We start from the raw sequence: 24962 nt of genomic DNA on the forward strand, positions 1-24962 counted from the left end.
TAGCTTTTTGTTGACCATAGACATAAAAATCTACTAGTACAGAAGGAGGGACTGATCCCGTGAGGTTGAGGCCACTAGCGATCTGCTATACCTGCACACGTAAGGAAACACACGTGAAGCGACGAAGAACACCGAGGTGGTGTTTGCCGTAGGCACTCCGATGCTCAAGTCAGCAAGGTTGAAAGGCTAATTTAGTGAGGGCTAGGGAGTAGAAAGGTTACCAAAAGTCTAGTCGGGGACTGTGACTACGACTGTGATGTGAAGTTCTCAAGTTAGAACTCCAGGGTTTGTAAGTGTAGTGTAATCTGCCTTGTGAGAGGGCTGACCTCTGTTTAAATAGTGACTATCTGGTCTCCCAATCCTGGTAGGATTGGGAGTTCTCATTGTAATCGTCCTCCCCCTGTGATGTATCCTTTGGCCCCCTTATCATGGCGTAAAAGGGAGTCCAAGTATGATTCGGATACGGGTGTTGGAGGAGTTGCAGTAGTAGTGGACTACCCTATTAGAGTTCAAGTAAGAGTGTGATCCGTAGTTGACTGTGGGCTTCAAATTGGGCCATAGGCCCAGGTGGTGTGCTGGGAGCAGGAGGCTTGGGTCCAGATGGTATGGACTGGCTATACTTCGCACCGAATGGGCCTCATATGGGGAATTTTGGCTCAGACCGCATCGGGACTAGGCCTAGGCTTAACTCTGTCAGATGTGTTATCCTATTTGGGCCGAGGACATTTTTTGGCCCTGACTGTTTGTCCCCCACTCTCTGAGTTAAGGTGTGCTTAACTTAGAGAGTAGGAATCCCCCGAGGCGTCTCCGATCGTCCTCCACAGTCGACCGATTGCTAGCACGATCACGCTAGAAGTTAATGTCTCCGATGTAACTGATCGATCGGGTGGAGATGGCGTGTGGTCAAGAGTCATTCGGTATCCTTCGCGGAGTCATGTTGTGCACCCAACTCAAGGGGATGTGGTCGATCGGTGTGCGAGGCCGAGCGGATCAGAGTAGGGGTAATCCATCTGTGTACAAGTAATCACTCGGTGTGTCTGGCTGAGTGCAGAGATGAACAATTTACTTATCACAGGTGTCTTCGATCGGTAAGCAGGTCGAGTGAGTAAACAAGTTAACCGAAGGCGCGCTCGCTCGATGTATTGGGCCGAATGAGTAGATGAAATCGACTCGACCAGCTTGCTTGACCGCATGGAGGATACTAGAATGATCGCTTGGGGCTGTCCTTACTAGGTGCCATTGGGTCGAATGGGTGAGATTGGGCCAAACGTTCGCTCGGGCTGAGCGGTCTGATCCAGGCCAAGGGTTGTGTGAGTGCTAACAGTATCCACTCGTCCTCTAGGGAAGACCGAATAACCGGGCCCTTTTGCCTCGCTTGTTTCAAGGCAAAAGGTCTGGTAGACTGTTCCAGGCCAGTCGCCCCGATTGGGAAAATCTCCTGGACATGAAGCATGGGAGTGTCGGCTTCGTTGAGGGAGCCGGCGTGTTACAGTGTGCTAGCTCGGTCGGGTAGGAAGGGTGATTGAATCTTTAGATAGGTTAAGTTTGTGATTTGATCGGTGGCGTGGCGTGGGGTGGGGTGGGGTGAATGGTGATAAAGTCGTTAAGTTTGAAAAGACCGGGTCGGTCGGTGGTATAGGGAGAGTGGTGATCTAATACTTGGTTCCTGGGGAGTAAGGATTCTAGAGTTGAGTCGGTTGGGTAGAGTGGATACGCTAAAAATGTCTGGTTCGGGGTTGAGTGGTTCTAGTGGGGCTTGGGCAGCTGTTGGGAATGAGTACGAGAGTGCCCCGACCATGGTGATGATGCCCGAAGGGGCCGTTCTGATAAGTATACCGACCGATGTGACCATAGCTGCCCAAGGGACGAATGCTACTAAGCCGAGTGGTTTGGGCCGACAAGGGGCGAGTGGGGAAGACTCCAAAGGAGTTGGTAGTCCATCCTCGTCCAGTAGTGGCTCTGAGAACAAGCTGAGTCAACAGGGAAATGGGATTCTAAGCAAGGATTATCCGCCCATGCTTAAAGAAAATGACGTGTGGCGGCTCCGGACAATGTATCACATTCTTGATTCGATCCAGATCAGGGCACCATGTTCATACGAACGGGTTGACTGAGAGGTAAAAGGTTGGGTGAGTGTTAGTGATAGGGTGACCGAGTCGGAGATGGGAGAGACGGCTCGAACTGAGGACACTTACCTTAGTTTTTCCTTCTGCTCATGTATTTTGGGGCATGTGATACCCTTTTTCTTGGCGTGTGTGCCTTTCATTGTACTATGAACTGAGCTGTTTTGAGGCTATTTATATGTTATACTTGCTGTTATGTTTTTTGATGCTTTCTTGATGGGTGAGTGAGTTCTTGATTGCTTCTTTGCTCGTAGATGTACTAGGGGTTGAACTCATATGCTGGTGTTGACTTTGGTTCGACTTAGTGGCTGAGTCATGTAGACTTCTCGTTGGGTTAGGTCGATGACTTGTCGATTTATGGGTGTATCAACCCTTTGCTCAGTCTGGCTAACTGAGTGTGTAGCTTCATGAGCCGATCCGAAGGTGTAAATTCGTAGATCGAGCAGGGTCGATCTGAAGGTGTAAAAAATTCGTGAATCGAGCAAGGTCGATCCGAAGGTGTAAAAAATCCGTGAATCGAGCAGGGTCAATCCGAAGGTGTAAAAAATTCGTGAATCGAGCAGGGTCAATTCGAAGGTGTAAATCCGTAGATCGAGCAAGGTCGATCTGAAGGTGTAAAAAATCTGTGGGTCGAGCAGGGTCGATCCGAAGGTGTAAAAAATTCGTGAATCGAGTAAGGTTGATCTGAAGGTGTAAATCCGTGGATCGAGCAGGGTCGATCTGAAGGTGTAAAAAATCTGTGGGTTGAGTAGGGTTAATCCGAAGGTGTAAAAAATCCATGGGTCGAGCAGGGTCGATCCGAAGGTGTAAATCCGTGGATCGAGCAGAGTCGATTCGAAAGTGTAAAAAATTCGTGGATCGAGCAAGGTCGATCTGAAGGTGTAAAAACTTCGTGAATCGAGCAGGGTCGATCCGAAGGTGTAAATCTATGGATCGAGCAGGGTCAATTCGAAGGTGTAAATCCATGGATCGAGCAGGGTCGATCCGAAGGTATAAACTTGTGAATCGGGCTGGGCCGATTCGAAGGTGTCAGTTGCTGAATAATGCTTCATTGAATTTGGGCCATGAGACTGACTGCCTGTGAACGAAGTGGACGGGCCCACTCATCATTTTTAAATTAAAAATGAAAAGACAACAAATATTTAGATTGAGTTTACCTAAAAGTAGTGGCGTGTGGGATGGACTGCATTTCAATTGTTGCTGATGTCTTTGCCTTCGGGAGTTTGGGGTCGGTAGGCGCCCTTCCTTGCTGCTTTGGTGATCTTGTAGGGCCTACAATCGATCTAAGCTCTGGCCTCCTATCATTCTGCATTCAGTCATTCTTGACATGAGTCGCCCGATTCATCTCTTCTTCCTCCCACCTTATTTGAATCGTCGTTGTGGCCAAGGCGTCTTCCATCGTGGTGCAATTGAGCTTCGTCAGTTCTTTGTATCATTCACCATCCGGGAGGAGACCTTTTCTGAATGAGTCTACGGCTGTCTCGAGGTTGCAGGAAGGAATGGAAATTTTCTCTTTGTTGAATCTGCTGACATACTCTCTCTGTGGTTCCCCCCTCTTCTAGTATACTCTGTATAGATCAGCCGATAGTTTCTCGAGCTTCTTGCTGCTGGTGAACTGCTCCACAAAGGTGTCGGTGAGTTGTGCGAATGAGTCGATGGAACCGTTTAGGAGATTTGTGTACCACTGGAGTGCTGGACTGGTTTAGCTTGAACCAAAACTCTTACACATGCCGGCTTCCCTTAGCGCTTGGGGTATTGAGACAATGAGCATCCGCTATTTGTACGAGACTATGTGATCATCTGGGTCAGTTGTGCCGTCATAGGGCTTCATGCTGGAATAGTAAACTTGTGGGGCACGTCGGCTAGGGCGATCGCATCCATAAAGGGCGAATTAGCATAGTAGTGAGGCTTGCTCTTCTTGGTGGGGATCGACATTCCTGGTATGCCCCTCATCACTGCCTCTACATCAGCCAGTCTCTTGGCCAGTATCTACTCCATAGGAGAGGGGGATACCACTAGGTCATCCTGTTTGACTGGGTCGGCCATTGCATTCGCACTCAATATATTTTGTTGGGTCATTCCACGTGGTGTAGCCTGGTGGATCATTCTTTCGTGCACATCTTGGTAGCCTAGATCGCCGTTCATTCCCTCCGGTTGGATGACTCCCATTGTAACTGATCGGGTGTTTTGCCCTACATGGATGGTCAGGGGGGTTGTTTAGTATTCGTTGGGCCCGTTATGATGGATGGACTCGAGTGGGATAGTTTGGTTTGGGTGGCCGTTCGACCCGCAAGGGTGAGCCGAGCCGAATAGTGTTTGTGTAGGGATGGTCAACTGGAAGTGAGATGGGATGGCAAGGATGGGTTGGTCTTGCTGGAGCGGGTTTTCTGTGTTAGTGTATATTAGTGTATGCCCTAGAAACCATTCGTGTTGTCGGTTTCAGAGCATTTTGTCTTGTATCTATATATCATAAATAATAGAAGAAAGAGTTCTTCAATTCATATATATAAATTGCTTCATTTATTCAGTCATACATTTAAAATAAAGTATGTATATGAATTGTCTAGATGATTCATTTAATCGATAAATGAATTGTCAAAAAGGGTTCCCTACGGAAGCAATATAATTTGGGCAACTATATTGCACAGTAGGCATATCGGATGCTTCCGAAAGATATCATGGGTTGATATAAGTACAGATGACGATGATAGTTATGTCACTGGGGCATTGGTATGGATTAACAGTTGGTGAACTGTTTTTTGAACATAACCGAATAACGACAAATCACTTGGAAAAGCATGTAGTCAATGATTTATCGTTTGGTTATATCAGTGCACGATGTAGTCCTTTGACCTGAGACATTGTAGTCGGATCCGATACGGATGCGTATGGTTTATACAGTGTATAAGTACAAGACTAATCATGTTTCGTATAATAAAGCCTATTTGGTCATGCACTGTTCATATGCGGAAATGAACGATGGTCAAAAGGGGATCCATTGACTCAGAAATATAGGATCGAGAGTACCGCTGACTCCATCCGAATTCGAGTTCCTAGAAGAACGTCGATAAATGTCCAAAAACAGAATCTCTGGCCAGAGTCTATTATTAGTCATACAACAGCAAGTTTGTGTTGACGAGTTTCAGACATATTGATCAACGATTCGGTAGAAGATCGAGTTTAGGATTTTGACGTTAAATGAATCCATGCTCGATCAGGATATTTCAATGGAGGGACTTTACCTGCATGGTACATATGATCTGAAATGGGTTCGATGAAGTATTTCTTCATCGTGGTTTATGGACTATAGCACATTAATAGATGTTTACCATAGTTGTTGGGCCTCCGGACAGGTTTTCGGATTCATCCAAAACTGGCTCACGGCTAATCCACGGTGGACCTACATGGTCACACCAATAGCCTTGAGAAGTTAGAGAATGATGAGAGCGATAAATGATTATCCGAAGATTATCCGAAGAGGGCTAGCACCTTCCGAGGGTAATGACGGGATTTCTATGGTAATAGTTACATAGAAAATTGTTTGTGACATTTTAAGGGTTAAAATGGTCAAGCAATAATTAATTATATTTAATTATTATATCTTAAAGCGTTAAGATTAATGAGATGAACGAAAATTACCTTTTAATAGTTAAAAGGTAAAAGGGTAAATTTATGGGTTGTTAATGTAAACTAGTTTAGTTTACATGGACCCTTGAATAATATTGATTATTCAAAGGGTGACATAATAAATTTAATAAATACTTGGACTCTCTTTTTAAAATAAGATTTTATTGGGCTTGGAAGTGAAAACCAAATAATTACAAAATTGTCCAAGTATATATAAATGCAAAAGGTTTCGTTTTAGTTCATAACACACATTGTTCACTCAAAGCAAAACTAAAACTCTCTCTCAAACCCACAACCACTCTCTAAACCTCTCAAGGTGGTGTTAAAGTGTGGAGGTCTCATTACTTTGAGGCTAATCTTCATCAATCCAAAGCAAAGGAGTAGGTATAATCTCTTTTCCAAGCTTTGTTTGAAAACCGGTTTTTAGAATCCATGCTGTCATGCTTTCATTCTCCATCTCCACCACTCTTCATGCATGCATGCTGTTCTTTCAAATGGTATCAGAGCTAAAAGCTCCTTGCATGTCGAATTTATAAGCAAAAATGACATTTTCCATGTGTTCATATGTTCATCAAACTTGATTGAGTTTGCATGTTAGTGATATGTTCAAAAATGATTTTTTCATAGTAGATCTTTACATGCATGTCTCGGCCATACATAGATCGGAGGTATATGTTCATTTTTCTTCTCATTCTCATATGTTTTGAATGATGGTAATGGTTATAATGAGCATGCCTTTGTAATGAATGAGTTGTTTGATGTAATAAGCATGTTTGATGCATGTGTGATTCTCAGCCATCTCTTTGTTTAAGGAAAACATGTTTTTTTTTCTTGCTCTAATATGTTTGGATATGTTAGAATATGATTTAAAGCATGTTTGGATGATGGCTATAGCATGTTTGGATGATGGTTATTATATGAGATGTGTTGAGAACTACATGCATGCATATATGTCATTCTCGGCCATGACTAGTTTTGCCATAAGGATATGTCATTTCATTCATGTATTGATGAATGATGTTTTCGGAAATGTTGCATGATGATTCATTTAGAAAAATGTTCATGCATGTTCATTTCCATGACTTTGATTAAATTGTTTATGCTTTGACATGCTAAATGTGTTATTCTTTAATTTGATTAAAGTATATTTTTGCATAAAGTGTATGCAAATGTTGCAAGTGTTTAGTGGTGGAATTTGATGTTAGCATAAAGTTATGGATTATTAATTCATATGATGAATTATGATATTATGTATATATGATGGTGGTAATTTTAATGTAGGATATTTAATTTGATTAAATTATCTTATAATGTATCATTGCTTGGCATAAATTATTATATTTTTGAAATGTAATAATTTGGTTGTTTGAATGGTTTCAAAAATTGATGATGCAAAATGACATGATTGTCTTTGAGAAGATAAATGTGTCATAAAAAAACATTTCTTTAGTTAAAAGCAACTTGTATCATAGAATGATTACTCTTGGAATAATATAACTCATTTATCTATGTCATACATGACTTTTGTGAAAAGTGTTGAAATGATGATAACAATTAAATAATATATTTTTGGGTGGAATATGACAAAAATGTTTGTGTAATGATTCCTATGAAATGTGTAATTGTTGCATAGCCCAAAGTTATAATTAAATTACCACTATATTTTAAATAATTGTTTATTATATTTGGTATAAATGTTTAATATTTATTTATGTGATGAATGAATATTAGATTAGAGGGTTGATCATGGGCACCATTTAGTTTTTCAAAAATATTCAAAAGTGTTTGTAATATTCTTTTATTAAATGGCATGTAATAATTAAATTTTATTTATTTATTTTAATCGGGCCTGCCTGCCTGCCTAATATCCAATTTGTAATTGAATCGGCTAGACGGGAACCGAAGAGCATCCGAATGACGATCCAATTGAAGATATAATATTAGGGTAAATAATTTGCGAACATCCTACGAGCTCCTTCCCACCAGTTGACGATAATGACCAGCCCTTGGCCATTTTCTATGTGGGGAATTGATCTCATCGGACTCATGCTGACTGGAAGAAAGGGCGTCAAGTATGCTGTGGTCGTAGTGGATTACTTCACCAAATAGGTCGAGGTCGAGGTCAAGGTCGAGCCTTTAGCCGCGATCACCACTAAGAAGCTAAAAGACTTCATCTTCAAGAATATAGTGTGCCGTTACGAGATTCTTCATACACCCATTTCCGATAATGGAAAGTAGTTCGACAATGAAGGAATTCAAGTAGTTTTGCGATGAGCTGGAGATCTATAAGAAGTTCGCCTTAGTAGTAAGACTATAAGCCAATGGTTAGGTTGAACCTGTCAACAAAACCATCAAGCACACATTGAAGGCTAAGCTTGGCGCTACCAAGGGCGATTGGGCTGATGACCTTCCAGAAGTTCTATGGGCATATAGAACAACTCTAAGAACCTCTACTTTAGAAACGTCCTTCTCGCTAGCATATGACTGTGAGGCTATGATTTCAGTGGAAGTAAGGGCTGGTTCACTCCGGAGAGACCTATTCAATGAGGCAGACAATGAAGCACTTTTACGTACAAGTCTGGACCTAGTCAAAGAATGTCGCGACAACGCTTGTTAGCGAAAATGTCACCTCAGGCAAAAAAAAAAAAAAAAAAAAAGGGTTCTAAGTACGAAGATACTTATAAGCTGGGGGTTCCAAAGATGCTTTCGGGTTAAAGAAACCGTACTTTTGCAAGTTAGCAGTAGTCACAAGCAGTCTTTCGTCGCGACTCTGTTTGGGCAGACGATCGAACACCACAATGCCGTTAAAGTCTATCAGAGCCGTCAACCAAGTCGTTTAGTTTTCTGCAAAGAGACAAAAGTTAGTTAATTTCACTTATCGAAGAGGAGCTGAAGAAAAAAGGGTAGTTCGCAAACCAAAGGAATGGAAAACCTACTCGGCTCCCTAAATTGACAAACACCATTATATGCAAAAAACAAAAATTTGGTCTCATAAGCCTCGACATTACTAGGGTAATCAAATTCCTCCCTCGATCATAGATCGCTTCGAGAGGTAAAAAGAGTCTTTATCTTTGCTCTTCTTCAAATAGTAAGCACATGCAAGCTCCAGCGTTGTCAGCTCACCAAGACCGTTCTCGCCACAGACGATATACATAGCAACCGTTATCATATACGCATTAGACGTCAATTGTAATGACGCGACCTCAAAGTGGTCGAGGATCGATCTGATGAAGGGGTGAAAAGGAATCAATGCCCCACACTTAAAGATCGCCTCGAAGGTCATGGCCATTCCTTCTAGGGGGTTCTAAGTTGTGTACGTCTTATACTGGTAGACGTTTACACTAAGCGAGAACTGGTCCACCATTTTCTGTATCTCATCCCGAGTGGTCATTGATGATGTCTCTTGCATGGGACCCGCTGAGGTGCTCGGCGCCCGCGGGCTCATCCCCTCAGCTGCTCTAGTCTCAAAAGTGTCCATTGCTCCAAAAGTTTGAAAAAGGAGCGACATGCAGAGATGACTCAGTCTACGTATAGTGGCCCATACGATGACGTGAAAGAACAAAAGAAACCCTGAAAACCCTTGTAATATTCTGTCTAGCTAGTAGTTCTTTGGAAAAATATAAGTAAAACTCACTAACATGTTATAGAAAATTTATATGTAGATAAGAATGTAATAATGGGCCCAAAATAAATTTAACTTTATATACAAATCTCTACATCAAGTAATAAAGTCACAAAAACAAGTACAAAGTAATCTCGGACAGTGGTGCCATTCTCCTCCGCTACTTGACGTTCCTTCCGACCGCATCTCTTCTATTACCTGCAAAAACAATGAAATCAACGGAGTGAGAACTAATTGCTTAGTAAGTAAACCCACAATACTTCTATTCTTTCTCCGTTACTCAGATCCTGGATTTTCTTTCCTTACACCAAACTTCTCAATTCTTCTTTGCTCTTTCTAAGATTCTAGTTTCTCACTTCCCGATATGTAAGCACAAATAGGGAAACTAACTCGGGGTAGTAGAAATGGCATGATGCATATGCACAAAAGCATAAACTTTTTCTATGCAATGCATTTTCTTTTTTATTTCCTTTCTGTTTTCTTTCTCTTTCTGTGTTTTTGGTTTTTTCTGTTTTTTCTTCTTCTATTTCAATTCTCTCTTTTTGGTTTCTCTTCTTTCTTTTATGTTTCTCTTATTTTCTATTGTTTCTTTCTTTTCTTTTTCTATTCTTTCTTTTCTTTTCTATTCTTTCTTTGTCAATCGGACTCGATTGAGGCATGGATTCAGAACCCTGGTCGTGTGAGTGTATTCTCAAATTCTTTCTTGGGTACAGTCCTCATCCACATGCACTTCTTATGGATTGTACAAATTCTTCTTTCTTATTCTTAGGCCACTCATTAAAGGCAGTGTGCAAGTAGGGATATTCTTCTTCTCTGTCACTCACGGGTTCCCCATTGCAACAACCTTTTCTTCTCTTCTCTTTTTATATTTCTTTAAATAAAATTTCAGATTTGAGGTATTCTTTAATTATGTTCTTAAGATAATGATTCTACAATTAATTTCTTTTCTTTCTTTCTCTTTATTCTTTAATGTTCTCATATATGTATATGTACATGTAAATATGCTCATTATTTGCTATTCTTTCTAAATGCAAATGCTCAAATGTAAGAATGCATTATGGCATATAAAGATATAATTATGGAACTAGTATTCTCTACCAACAACATTTCCATAACAAAGTAATAATCTAACATACTCATATATATGCACTTTCTTTGAAATTTCATCAAACACCTTACATGCACATACAAACCCTAAATTGGTTACACTTCCACGTATTTCTCAAGCCACCAAAATTGGAGCAAAAACTCCCTAAGGCCAACAACCACCCTAGCCGAATTTCACCTTCCACCCTTCCATATCCGTTCTTTCACATTTCATCAACTCAACACATACAAATACATCACTTCTCATGGCCATAAGATTCACAAATCAAACAACCTCAATTTCAGTCCATAATTCTCATCATCCAAACACACATACAACATATACGAAATTTCTCTACACAAGTATTTATTCAATCAAAGCTAAAGTTGGATTTACTTAACTTGAATTTGAGCAATTCCAACACTATAATCTCTCTTTGGTAGAATTCCCCTTCCTCTTAACCCTAAACATATAAAACCATAAGAATTCAAAACTTTAAAATTTAATCTCACATCTTGGTGCAAGAATCTTACCTTTGAATGCTTAGGATTGAAAATCTATCAAAATCTAACCAAAATCCTATGAATTTCCTTGGAAATTTAGTGAAGAAATTTGAGAGAATTTTGGGTGAAGGTGGCGTGAGCAATGGGTGGAGTGGCTAGGGTTTCAACTCTTGAACTCTTATTACTACATAATAATATATATAGTTTTCCATTTTACCCTTGCACTTTCTAAAAAATTCATCTATGTCCCTTAGTCAATTACCAAAATACCCTCATTTTTATTATCTTCTTCACTTTCTACTTTTTCAACTAATTATGAGTGAAAAGACCATTTTACCCCTAATGAAGATTGAAGGAATTTTCCTTCACATTTGTCTAAGGTAACTTCAAAGAAATCCAACTAAGGGTATTAGGGCATAAATAAAATTACGTACCTTGATGTGGGCGTTACAACCCTCGAGAATGAATTCCCAAGGATTTGTGCCCCAAGTTTTCACTTTTAAAAAGTGTTCCTTTTCGAACACTATCCAGAAACATGCATTGTGTAGGTTTACTAGGCAATTCATACCCATCATTACTGTAAAGTCAAGCTTTTGACAGAAATAAAAGAGGAAAATGAAGGAAAGTTCTCCTTACCTCTTGATTGCTATGGATGAACTTCTTGTCATAACGACAAGTTCGCATCAATTGGAAGAAGAACAAACTGATTTCACAAATGCAAAAGTTTTGCTTTTCTCTCTGACAATGTGAGTTCTGTGATAAAACTTGAAGCAAACTTGAGGTTTTATAGGGGGAAAACGACGGTTGGTTTCCCTAGCAAGCAACACTTGGGCGGAACACGTTTCTCGCCATTGATTACGACCACGTGTCATTAATCCTCGTGAAGGATAACTTTCATGTTTCGTAGATGCCAATCGATGTTCCCCTTCATTAGAGTAACCAAGCGTCGGTGCGGTTATCTCCTACACATTAAATGCGCTCTCATCCGTATTTAATACTTTGAAAAGAAATGTCATTTCAGCATGGCTTGCATTTAATGTGCATGGCTGACACTTATTAGGCAAGAGACATGTCTGTCAGAATAAAGTTTACTTTATTGACCAGACCGGCTGTTGAGCACAACGGATAACATCTGAAGAGGTCGTTCGAGTAAAACACTGTTCTCCATATATTGATCTCGAGACGGTGTGATTCCTAGCTTTCGGCAAAAATGTGCTAAATATTTTCAAGTTGTGATCGACGGATGAAGTCCAAAGCATGTTGGTATAGCACTGAGCAGGGTCTGACCCAGGTCGATGAACATGTGGGGGAAGACCACCTTAGGTCGCTTGTGCTATTCTTAAAGACTTATACTACGACCTCCTTACAGCTTGCTAGTCGGGCTGAACCACTAGTTTCACATCATCTTAACTGCTTGTCTCATATAGCTTGATCAAGCGTCTCTCAGGATAAGCCAGGTCATGGCATAATCATGAAGTTCTCAAGATTTAATCCTTAAACCTTAAGAACTGGGGGGCTTCTGTTATGCCTAAAAAATCAAGGTTGACGTAAGCTCATGACAGCAAGGGCCAATCAGAGTTCAGGAAGGCTTTGTATCGTCCAGACATTGCCACGTCACACAAGGACAGGAGAAGTAAAGATGTCGTCAGCGTGACAGGTGAAGGCTTGGCTTATGAGTGGCTAGGAATTGTCCACCTGCCCAAGCCCTATGCGATTTAAGGATATCTCCTGTACAATCAGCCAATGGGAAGCAAGTTAGGAATTGTACCACACCTACTCGACTACAAAATCATGATTACTACCTTGAATCCCTCGACTATAAATAGAAGGCTCCTTTCTCATTTACAGGGTCTAGACATTTTTAATCCTCAAAAAGTAAAACTCTCTCTCTGTATTTAAATTTACTCTAGATTGCAACTCAGCTCGCTACCCACGACCTGACTGTAATCATTCATCAATACAAATACAGTGGACGTATGATTCGCTTTTGAGCATCCAAACCACTTTAAAAATCGTTTATTGTTTATTCTTTTATTGCACATTTCCATATCATATGTAATTTCTAAGCTTGCTTAGCACTTTGCACGTGCGAATAGTTGGTGTTAAAATTAAACATCAATAAATATATATATATGGTTTGGCTCCAAGTGTAACATAGTCTAGCTATCGTTTTCCAACGGATTTATAATATTTAAGTTGTTAAGTCGAAAATCATTTTTTATGCGCATCAACTTTGCTAAAGTAAACGATAACCTATTGTAATTGGTCACATTAGTTATTAGTTGAGTAGATACATATGGTAAAAGAGTGACACTTACCCATATAGACTATGAAATTCGAAGCACCGACTATTGTATAATAATATAAATATAGTGAACAAATTTATTTTAGTCAATCAATAAAATCCGATTAGAAAGAAGGCCGCGTTATGAATAGTAGCAACATATGTAAATTATAGAACTAGAAGCACCGACTACTATATGATAATATAAATTTATTTCATTCAATGATTCAATCAATAAAATCCGAATAGAAAGAAGGAAGGGCACGTTACGCACAGTGCGAGCTACATGTGAACAGTGAATTACTCTAATTGGTCTTGAGAATGGGGCCCAGCATTCGTCATCATACATGTCATTGTGCAATACTACGTTAATTGCTGCTACTCTTTGTTACAAAATGTTCGGAACGCATCAACTATTGGGTCCATTCAGTTGAGATTTTTGACTATTAGTTTAATTGTCTGCTTCTCATCATGATTTCATAATATAAAAATACAAATATAGAGACTTAATTAAATTACATAAATTACACAAATCACTAAAATTTTAGGAGAGTTCATATAAAAATAGAGTTTAATTATAATCATGTATCCCTTTTTTATTAATATTTTCAAACATTTTTCTTTCCTTATTTATGAGGTGGAATATTTAAATTATATATATATATATATATGTTGAGAGATTATTGAAAGATTTAAAGAACTTGAACTTACAAAAAAAAAACTTTCTTTTTAGAGAGCGTCGAAAAGTTACATGAAAAGAGTGAGGGAGTAGAAAATTTGAGAAATGGCTTTCTAAAAGCTTGGGCTTTAATCTGCCAGATTATATTAGTGTGTTGACTTGTCCATGCAGTTTTTGATCATTCTTCAACCTTTCATATAAAGGTTTGCAAATTTGACTAAATTTAAGATAAAAATCTATTACATAAATAAGACTTTCTAAGAATCTTTGTAACTGAGTTTTATCAGTGATAACATCAGAGAATTTTTGACCAAATTTAATAGATCTTTGAATATATATGATTGTACCATTGTAGATTATTTGACCTAAAAAAGGGATCCTTGGAAAATGTTTATTTTTATTTTTGATACAACTAAACCATTTGTTTTGATAATGTGAATAAATGTTTTTAAATGTTTAAAGTGTTGATCTATATTGGATGAAAATATAAAAACATCATCTATATAGACAATAAGGAATTGAGAGTATAGATTGAATATATCATTCATTATTCTTTGGAATTCTAATGGGGTATTTTTTAACCCAAAGGGCATTACATTCCATTTATATTGACCAAATGGTACAGTAAATGCGGTTTTATACCTATTAAGTTTGTATACAAATTCATTCATTCATTCATTCATCTTGTCTATTCGTATATATTAAAAAATTTGTAAATCTTTATATAAGTACTTTATAAGTATAATATTATTTCATTCTTACGAGTAATGTTACACTTACAAATTCTTAGTAACAAAAAAATTAATATCAAGTTACGTGATATTATCTTTAAATGACATATCAATTAATAAATTGATTATATATATATATATATATGTATTTTGTAATATCATTTTGTATATATATTTTTATATAAAACCTATGTAAGTATAGTATCACGCTTAAAACTTTTAATTATTGTCTATATAATTGCTTACAATGTCTTTGTGTTATCAGCTCAGCAAAAGGTATTATGAATTCTTGACAAGATTAATTATAAAGTTCCGCGTTGGGTAAAAGCAGCTAAACGTAAAATCAAAGATCGATACAAGGAAACATCTCCTTGCATGCGGCGAAAAGACTTGCTAATTATGCGTGATAGTCGACCTTCTTTTCTCATCCTATATTTCTGTATAGAAATGTTATCTTAATACCAATTAAAGCGTGTCAGCTTGACCTTTTGATTTTTCATATATTTTTTTGACGCATTACTTTTTTGAAAAATAATTTTTACAATTTTAACAGAAATTTCAGACAAATTTTAAAATTAATTAAAATCTATCTGCAAATTAATTGTTTTAAGTAATTATATGAATTGTCAATGAATTTTTTCAGCCCCACCTTTATTTTTTCACTTTCCTTATTTGGAGGTCGATAAAATAAGATTGTATATTAATTGATGATATAAGAAATCTTAATCCTTATAGGTTAAAATACAGATAAAGGAAAAAAAAAAAAAGCATGCAAATAGTGAACAGAAGAAAATCTCAAATGTAACTCGGGGAACTGGATAATTTACATGACACCATAAGACGAGCAAACTACTGAATAAAATATGCTCATCAGGTACAAGCCAACTGATAATAAGCACTACAATGACCAAAGCAAAACAAATAATACTCTTCTTAAGTAGTAACTGATACACAGAACAGAATACTAATCTCAAGAACTTGATATATGATTTGCATGGTCTGTTATTTCTTCATATGAGGAAATTCCTACAGATATATATATGTGTAGGTGCTGATCAATTGGTAGATGGGGGCTTATGGGGTGGCTTGTGGTAGGGCTTTGGTTCCTTCTCTCCATGAGTTGGTGGCTTCAGCTTCCTGGGTGGCTTATGTGAATCCTCAACTTCCCCATGAGTTGGTGGTTTGCTAGGGTTGATCGGCTTGTGGGTGGTTGTCCTCTCCCTTGCCACCATGTCCTGGGAAAAGGCTTGTGTGAGTCCTCAACTTCCTCCTCAACATGTGTCCATGCGGTGGCTTGTGTTTGGGTGGGTGCTTCTCTCCTTGCCACCCATGTCCTGGGAAATTAGGCTCGTGGGGGGCTGCTCTCTCCCTTGCCACCATGTCCTGGGAAATTAGGCTTGTTGGGTGGTTGCTCCTCTCCTTGCCACCATGTCCTGGGAAATTAGGCTTGTGTGAATCCTCAACTTCCTCCTCCAAACATGGTCCATGCGGTGGCTTGTGTTTGGGTGGTGCTTCTCCCTTGCCACCATGTCTGGGAAATTAGGCTTATGTGAGTCATCAGCTTCCTCCACCAACATGTTTCCAGCGGTGGCTTGTTTTGGTGGTTGCTTCTCTCCCTTGCCACCGTGTCCTAGGAAATCAGGCTTGTTGGGTGGTTGCTTCCACCCTTGCCACCATGTCCTGGGAAATGGGCTTGTGTGAGTCCTCAAACTCCTCTACCAACATGTGTCCGTGAGGTGGTTTGTGATTTGGTGGTTTGTGTTCTGGTGGCTTATGCTCATTTTGGGAGGTCATGATGGTTATCAGCAAGTGAGGAAGTGATGAAAAGAACCACTCCGAGAAGGAGCAACACGTGTAAGTATTTGGAAGACATTTTCGAGTTTGTGGAAAAATGAGAAGATTGAGTGCCCTTTTATAGGGAACGAGGGAGCTAGCCATCGTCATCACTTATGTAAGCCTCATTTGTCTTTATATCACGCTACTGAACTAGTTTGAGTGCACATGCACATGCACAAACGATACATTTTTTTGATATCTTCTTCTGGTTGCATTTTTCAAGGATAATGTGAAAAGGGCCGATTCAAGCCCTCTAATTGAAAAATTTTACAATTTGGCAGAGGTCAAGGCCTTGTTGTAGACTTTTTTCTTTCTTCTTTTACTTTTTTACAGTAAATTTCGGCGGAACCGGGAACTTCTCCCATTGTTTCTCTTTAAACATTTCACTACCATCTTTAGGTAATCACCCAGACATACATTATCTTCCTGATACTTTCGTAATAAATCTCCAAAATAATCTAAATTTCTACACCGATCAACTGCGAAGTATTGATACATGTCTTTGATTTCAAGCATAGAAAATTTTCTGGTTAGACCAGTAGCTTATTCATGACGCATATATCATGTATCCATACTATGCTGAAGTGATTTTGAAAAAAAGGCAAAAAAATAATGCACAATATTATATATAGTAGCTTTTTGTTGACGATACACATGAAAGGGTAGTACCATATATCATGTATACATACTATGCTGAAGTGATCCTGAAAAAAATAATGCACAATATTATATATTGTAGCTTTTTGTTGACGACACACATGAAAGGGTAGTACTGTACACTTGAAACTTTTGTCCAACACTTTGTAGACAAACCCAAAGACTATGTTCTATATTTTGTTTGAATGGACTTGGTTGTCTGCTAATATTTTTTAGTGTTTTGACAATGAAAATTAGATATTTGGAACGAGAACAAATAGTATTGAATATCTGAATCAAAATTGTATACAAAGAATAATAACTCCCCACCTTCAATATTCTCTTGGACTTAAAGATACAAATAAAAATAATAATAAAAAAAAAATAGTTGCCATGGTTAAATTCATGGAATCACTATTTCATACTTTTACTTTTTCATAGGCTTGACCTCTTGGATCTAACTTAAATAAACTCATTTTACTTCTAAGTTTACCTCTAGTTAAAGCTCTTTGCACCTGGCCCAATTTACATTTTAAATCCCGTATTAACTACTGCAATTATGTAAACCACAAAATTTTGTCTAGATAGCTTACTATAGATCTTTCATCTTTGAAACAGTCCAAAGTATAAAATTTTGAACTTTCATTTTTAAATAATATTTATTAAAATATTAATTATTTTCAAAATCTAAATAACTTAAATGAATAGTGTTGATGATATTTCTCTTCTTCTTCTCTAAACAGACGTGGCTGTTAATGACCATCGATCTTGCCGTTTTCCAGCCAGATCTTTGGTCGGAAATGGCCAAATTGGCGCATGACAGCCATTTTCGGTCTTCTGTGCGTTGTTCCGACGGTTAGCTGCCGCAGTGGTTGTCGGCAGTCGACAGTGGTAGGCTGGTGGGTGTGGTGGCTTGAGTGGGTTGCAATTTGTTTTGAATTCAAAGGTAATTTTGTCCAAAAAGTTAAGTAATTGGGGTGAAATAGTAAAAGTCATATTCATGTAAATTAATTTAAAAATAAAGGTATTACTATTCTAAAATTTTATTAATAAGGGATATAATTGTAATAAAAAAGATTACCTTGGTAATCTTATAATACCTAAGAAAATATTACCAACAGTAACTACTATTGGTATTTGAAGATTATGTTATGTACGCGTGTTTGAACAATTCAACAGTCCAGCTATTCAAGATATCTTTTCACAAGTTTCTCTCCATAACTTCCTCACTTGCCGCACATGTAGGAGATCATCATGAGGGAATCAGTTGTAGTTTGAATATTTCAAACTAACATGCGATTTCTGTTTTACTTTTCTTTGTATAAATAAACTTGATTCTCTGGAATAAAGGCATTAAGAATTTTAGTATCCAAAAGATAGTTTATTCTATCAGAGGTCAAGAGTTCCTCCATAAGCTCTACTTTTCTTTTCTTTTACATTTGTTCTCTGTTCTTGTCTTCAACCTCCAACACCCCACGTTTTGCCTTCCTCCAAAGGTCACCATAGGTAAAGCCGAGGAGAAGTTAAACACATACATTCTAGCTTGGTATTAGAGCCTCGCTATGGATCAACACATGGAGACCTTGGAAAATACAGTTCAGTCTCTCTCTAATGGACAACAAGCTCTGCTTCACCAGATGAACGAATTCATGTCCAAAGTAAACTCGAAGATCGACCAATTCTCCAGCCATACAAGGGGAGAGACCTCAAACAACAGAGAAGTTTCTTCTAATCCATACAATAATAACCACAGCCCTGCATTCGGTGCTACTTATACACCTAAGCTCCTCAAGCTCGATTTTTCTCGCTATAATGGTTGAGAAGATCCCACCAGTTGGCTTTGTAGGGCCGAGCAATTTTTCCAATTCCATGAGACACCATTAGCTGAAAGAGTGACTTTGGCTTCCTTCCACTTAGAAGATGAGGTTCAACTTTGGCTCCAACTTCTCAAACAAGAGACTGACAACTTGACGTGGGATGAATTCAAGCACCATCTTCATTCACGTTTTGTTCCAAGTTAGTTCCAAGATTTTTTTGGAGAGTTGACTAAGTTACACCAACTTGGTTCTATCCTAGAATACCAAGCGCAATTTGAGAGACTTCTTGCTAAGGCAGGACCACTATCTACAGAGAGAAAAGTGAGTTGTTTTGCAAGTGGGCTCAAGGGTGCAATCCGCACCAAAGTTATGGCAAACAGACCCACTACATTGTCTGAAGCCATTAGCTTAGCAAGACTCTTTGAAGCAAAGGTAGCTGCACAAAAGAAAGTTTCCCTTCCAACAAAAGGAGTACCATCAACACTCAAGCCTCCTGTTTTTTCTCCTACCACTACCAGTAATCCAATTAAGAAGTTGAGTTTAGATGAGGTTAATGAAAGAAGACGACGTGGACTTTGTTTTCGTTGTAATGAGAAGTTTGGCCCAAGACATCGTTGCAAAAGATTATTTGCAATCCAAATCATTATGGAGCCAGAAGGTGAAGATGTCAACATAGATCTAGAGAGCCCTACTTCTCCAAAGATGCCAGCAATGTCACTCCATGCAATGGCTAGCATGTTGCACCCCAACACCATGCGAATCCACGGAAGAATAAGGGGAAAGATAGTTCTAATATTGCTAGACTTTGGAAGCTCACACAACTTTATTAATGAAAGTTTCGCTTCTCGCATTGGTCTTCAACCTTTAGCCCAAGGGAAATTAGAAGTGATGGTTGCCTCTAGAAAAACGTTAGCTAGCTCTGATTGCTGCACTCAGGTTTCGCTTACTCTCCAAGGAGTACCGCTAAACGTGGACCTTTATATTCTTCCACTAGATGGATATGACATTGTCTTGGGAACACAATGGCTTTAGGCTCTAAGGCCTGTCATTTGGGACTTTTCAAGGATGATAATGAGGTTTAGCCTTGATGGAAAGGAAGTTACTTTGCGTGGATCATCAATGCCAAAAGATGAGGTTGTAGATAATTTCATGATTGAGAAAGTAACCTGAAAAAAAAGGTGAGGGATGCTTCTCCAAATCAATGGACATGGGGTTGAGGCAACAAATGAGAAAGTGCTTTTACCAGAAATAAAACAACTCCTTGATCAATTTTCTACAATCTTCAATAAACCCAGGGAATTACCACCTGTCAGGCTGCATGACCATCAGATTCCCTTACAAGAGGGACATAACCCAGTCTCTGTTTGACCCTATAGATACCCACATTTCCAAAAGTCTGAGATCGAAAAGATTGTGTCAGAGATGTTAACTTCTGGAGTCATACGGCCAAGTACAAGCCCCTATTCATCTCCTGTCATACTCCTCAAAAAGCACGACGGCTCATGGAGAATGTGTGTCGACTACCGTGCTTTGAACAAAATTACAATCAAAGATAAATTCCCAATTCCGGTTATTGATGAACTCTTAGATGAGCTACATGGGGCACAATTCTTCTCTAAACTAGATCTTCAGTCGGGCTATCATCAAATTCGAGTTCATCCATTAGATATCGAGAAAACAACATTCAGAATGCACTAGGGTCACTATGAGTTTTTGGTTATGCCCTTTGGGCTAACAAATGCTCCTTTAACTTTCCAGTCTTTAATGAATGAGGTATTCAAAAACTTTCTTCGAAAATTTGTCTTGGTGTTTTTTGACGATATTCTTGTGTACAGTAAAAGTTGGGAGGACCATCTCAAGCATCTGGAAGCTGTTCTTTCTGTTTTGCAAACTCATCAGTTGTTTGTGAATTTAAAAAAAAAAAATGTCAATTCTGTCAAAAGGAGGTGAAGTATTTGGGCCATGTGATCTCTAACTAGGGAGTAGCAATGGATCTAAGAAAACTGAAGCAGTGCTTAGTTAGCCCAAGCCTAATACTCCTAAGGCTTTAAGAGGTTTTTTAAGCCTTTGTGGTTATGATAGGAAATTTATCAAGGATTTTGGAAGAATTGTTGCTCCACTTACAAAAATGCTTAAAAAAGACAATTTTAAGTGGAGTTGCTATGCAGAAAATGCCTTTAAGCAGCTCAAGCGAGTTATAACTCAATCTCCGATTCTGGCACTCCCTGACTTCTCAAAGAAATTTATTATCCAGTGCGATGACTCTGGAACCAGTGTAGGAGCAGTCTTAAGACAAGAACACCCTATAATGTTTTTCAGCCATGCCTTACAGGGAAGAAATCTTCTTCTTTCTACCTATGAAAAAGAAATTCTGGCATTGGTCTTAGCAGTCCAAAAATGGCATCCTTATTTGTTAGGTAGGCAATTTATTGTTTTAACTAAACATCAGAGTCTTAAGCATTTAGGGACTCAGAAAATTACCATCGTTGCTCAACAATGTTGGTTATTTAAACTAATGGGATTTGATTTTTCTGTTGAATATAAAAGGGACAAAGAAAATATCGTGGCTAACATTTTATCGAGGAAACATAAGAACTACGTGGAAGGGGAAACAATGGCTCTATCACAACCCATTCCAAATTGGTTGGAAGCTGTCAAAACTAAAACTGCTACCAATCCTAACAGACAAAGGTTCAATTAGTTCAAGCAGGAGAAACAATTGGTCCATGACGTTATCAAGATGGAGTATTGTTTTTCAAGGAAAAAATCTACCTTGACAAGGATTCAAAGCTAGTTGATTTTATTATTCAGCAATTCCACAACAGTAACCATGAAGGGCTTCATAAAACCTTACAACAGGTGAGGTCTAGCTTTTATTTTCCCGAATTGAGAAAAAAGGTGCAAAAAATAATTTTGTCTTGTGATATTTTTCGTTAGTGTGTGCCCTAGGAACCATAAGCCCAAAACCCTAAACCTTAAACCCTAGGAACCAATCGTGTTGTCGGTTTTAGGACATTATATCTTGTAAATGTATTATGAATAAAAGAAAGTGTTCTTATTTCATATGTTGATTTTCTGTTTCATTTATATTATATTATATTTAATATTGTGAAATGTCCGAATGACATGGATCTTCAGAAGATCAAATCATCAAAGAATTTCCTACGCAAGTAATGTTAATTGGCAATAACATTGCATAGTAGGCATATTGAATGTCTCCATTGAATATCATGTGATGATATTAGTGTGGGTGATTATAAGAGGTATGTCACTAAGGCATTAGCATGGATAAACGGTTAGTGAACTGTTTATCGAATATGACTGATTATGATGAATCACGTGGATGTGGTCAATGATGTATCGTAGAATCGTGCTAGTGTTCCACTTATCCTTAGACCTGAGACATCACGGTTGCATTCAACATAGGATGCATATGGTTCATATGGTGTATAAGCATGAGACTACTTATGTCTTGTGTAATAAGCCGGTTTAGTCATATGTTGTCCATGTGCAAGGACAAGTGATGGTCAAGATGAGATCGGTTAACTCAAAATAGTCTAATCTCGAGTTCCCAGACGAATATCAATAAACATTGGAAAAGGAAAATCTCTGGCCAGAGTATAATGAATGTCAGATGAAAAGTAGTTTCATGTTGACGAGTTCTATTATATCGATTGACAATTCGATTAAAGATTAAGTTAAAGGTTTTGACATACCATGAACCATTCGTAATCGGGATTAGATAACGGAGGGATTTACTACACGGTACGTACGATCAGAATAAGTTCATTGGAGTTTACACTTCATTGTGGTTTAGGGGTTTTGGAATATTGCTAAACGTCTACCATAATCAGGGGGAGTTTCGATTATAAAGAGTTATAACGAAACATATCAAAATCTAATATTGGGCCCATGGCTAGATCACAGTGAACCAAAATAGTCACACATAAAACGAAGCTCAAGGAGAGAGAGGAATACATATCATTAATCAAATTAATGATGTTCGGATGTAAACGGTTGCATCCGAATTAATGTATTGGTGAGAAATGATTATCCATGGATAGCTAGCACTAACCAAGGGTAATAAGGATTTATTAAATATTATTATTGAATTGGATTCAATGATGGGGGCAAAAGTGCATTGGTTTTATTCTAAAGGGTTAGAATATTTAATGGAATTAAAATTTGGTCTAATTATGAATTAACCATAAAACCAAGGACTTGACATAAATGTTTATTCTCAAGTTAATTTTAAATTGTTTTAGGCCTTAATTTAAAATTACACTTTGTGTATATAAATTAAGTATTATACCATTTTAATGCAATTGCAACAATTGAAAACAAAAAGCACTCTCTTGGCTCTCTTTCATCTTTGGCTTGGGTGGATTTCATTTTGAGTTTCTTTATTCTCTTTTGAAGAATCTAGACTCTAAGTTTCAACATCAAGCTTTTAATAGCAAAAGGAGTTGATAATTTTCTATCCTTCTTTTACATTGATAAGTTAATGTTTTAATTGTTTGTTTTCTACCTTATGTCCATCATCTTGATCATCATTTTCTCTTAATTTCCATGTCCAAAATGCATGAATCCCAACAATGGTATCAGAGCATGTTTAAATTCATGCATGCATGTGGCATTTTTGGTGAAAAATGGCTTGGTTTGGACATGAATATGTTTTTGATCTAGATGCATGTTGAAGTTATTGTATATTTTGAATACAAATGATGATGGATATGTGATAATCATGCTTATTAACATGCTTCTATGAAATTTTGATATTTAAAATACAAAATTTCTTGTTCTTGAAGTCATATGTAGCATGCATGTTTGATTTATTGCATCTTGATGCATTTTTGATAAATATGAATATATCTCATTCGTATGATACATGCATGTTGTTAGAGTCATGAAAGTGACTCTATTTTGTTGATAAAAAGATCCTATGTGTAATTAAATTGAAGTTATATTGAGACAATTAAGAGAATTTATGAATTTATGTATAAAAATCATATTTTGAGTTTTTCTTACTAATTTGGCATGTTTGGATTGAAATTTGAGATTGTGTAAGTTGATATTAGGATGTGATTTATTTTCTAAGGTTGATGTTGTCTCATTTATGTTGTTAAGGGGTCAAATTGTCATAAACACTTGGGGTTGATTTTGTCATTTTTCAATATGTAGGGACCAAAATGATATTTGCCGTAATATGTATAAATTGCAGGTGAAAGGTTGTGAAAATGGCAGCCGCAAAGGGACCTTCAACCATCGCCGGAGTTTGGTCGCCGACCGGCAACCTTTCATCTTCCAAGCTAGCGACTCTTCCCCTTCTCACGCCGACCAGTCACTCTCCACCTTCTCACGCCGACCAGTCACTCTCCACCGTCATTCACCCATGCCGGCAACATACCACCATTTCTATGCCGTGACTCTTCATCTTTCACCAGAGTTTGCACCATTTTTCGGTGCTGATTGAGCTCTTTTTGTGCTGTCCATCACCTAATCAACTTCCCCTCACATTTCCGCCGCTGATCTACCCTTTTTTTTGGTGATATCCATCACCTTGATCTGACAACTCTTCGACTTTGCGGTGCGATTTTGCTCATTTTTCGGTGACCTTTCATATCCCCTAGACTTGATTCGAACTCCCCATCACTTGAGCTTTCCATTGGTACCTCCAGATCCCATTTCCACCACCATTTGTTGGAAGACCCGTCAAAAAACTAACGTATTCTGGTGAGTGCAACTGTTCGTATTCTGGGCTGTCCGTTGGTCGTTTTCGCTCCTTATTCGCATCATCTTATTGTCGATTACGTCCTCTTTGCCATGACAACTCCGTTCCTAACGTTCCAGCCTTCGTCGACACCACCATGAGCGGTTGAGCTCCTAGTTGCTTGTTACGGTGTAGGGAGATCAGGATCGATACTTATGGATCTTCTCAGTAGTTCTCGACTAGTTGGATGGCCCGAATGTTGGATATTTGGTTAAGTTTCTTGTATTCAGATTATATTTGTTTTCAT

This window comes from Pistacia vera, unplaced genomic scaffold (genome assembly GCF_008641045.1).
Source record: "Pistacia vera cultivar Batoury unplaced genomic scaffold, PisVer_v2 Contig331, whole genome shotgun sequence".
NCBI lineage: Eukaryota > Viridiplantae > Streptophyta > Magnoliopsida > Sapindales > Anacardiaceae > Pistacia > Pistacia vera.